Consider the following 1,486-nt stretch of genomic DNA (forward strand, 5'->3'; position numbering starts at 1 on the left):
GCAGTAGTCGGCACATGAGCAGATGTGCCTCGTCTTGTACCTCTCCGCATCCGCAAAGAACGTCGTCATCGTTAGTCAGCAGTCCCCACTTGCACAGATTAGTTTTGGATCTGGGTACACCAGCTCTCAGCCTATTTAGTGTTCTCCACACTGTATAAGGAAGTTTGTTTCCAGGTGCCATTTGCTCTTTTGGTATTATCTGCAGTGCAGTTTGTTCATTCTCCCATTTACGGACTCTATTATCTTCCTGTGAACTGTCAAGGATCTTGGTTCTTGCAATAAAGCTATTTCTAGACTTAAGCCTCCGAGCCTGAGTGACGTGCCCATTCAGTGGGTGTCGAGAATCTGTTTCTTTCTTTGTTCTCTCAGCGTCTGCTGCCACCTGCTTTCTGATCTTGGATGGGGCAATTCCAGCAAGTAGGTACAAATTACCCGTTGGTGTGGGTCTGAGACAGCCTGTAACAATTCACGTTGTCTCATTTAGACTTACATCAACCTGTTTAGCATTTGCAGATGCTTCCCATACTGGCGCTGCATAGTCTGCTGCAGAAACACACAGAGCAAGTGCTGATGTTCGCAGTACTGATAGTTGAGCTCCCCATTCATAGTTTGTCAGCCGGCGGATGATGTTATTCCTGGAGCAGACTCTAGCCTTGGTGTTTTGGCAATGCTGCTTCAAGGAAAGCGTTCTGTCAAGTACAACCCCAAGGTACTTAGGTGTTGGATAGTGCTTTAGCTTCTTACCCTGCCATGTAACGTCGAGCTCAACTCCAGCATCTCCATTGCGCAGATGGAAAGCACATACTTGGGTTTTGTCAGGGTTTGGCTTGAGGTGATTGGCGTCGTAGTATTGAGCCATTTCTTCAAGCGCTCTAGAGAGATTTCCAGATGTTGCATCAAAATTGGACCCCTCGACCACCACAGCTGTGTCATCAGCATATACGAACAGTCTTGAATCTTGAGGTATAGGTTGGTCATTAGTGTACACATTATAAAAGATGGGAGAAAGTACACTTCCTTGTGGTAAGCTTTCTTCTGCAGTCGCCATCTACTGTTCTTACCATTTAGGGAGACATAAAATCTTCGATTCTGCAGAAGACTACCAATAACCATCGTCAACCTACAGTTGCCTGTGAGGGGATATAATTTGCGCAATAGCTTTCTGTGGTTTACTGTGTCGTATGCAGCAGTAAGATCTATGAAAGCTGCTCCAGTTATTAATTTTTTTTCAATCCCATCTTCTATATGTTGCGTCAGATTAAGTATTTGCCCACAAGAGCTTCCTGGTCTGAAACCGGCTTGTTCCTTTATGAGCTTTCCATCTATAGTTTCTGCCACCCAGTTGAGAATCATCCGCTCCAGTATCTTATAGAGATGGCATAGAAGTGACACTGGTCTGTAACTTTTGGGGTACTTTATCTCCTTGCCAGGTTTTAGTAAAGCCACCACTCTCGCCTGCCGCCATAGTTTTGGAATATTCAGCTCT

The sequence above is a fragment of the Schistocerca americana genome, chromosome 5 (assembly GCF_021461395.2).
Source record: "Schistocerca americana isolate TAMUIC-IGC-003095 chromosome 5, iqSchAmer2.1, whole genome shotgun sequence".
Classification (NCBI taxonomy): Eukaryota; Metazoa; Arthropoda; class Insecta; order Orthoptera; family Acrididae; genus Schistocerca; species Schistocerca americana.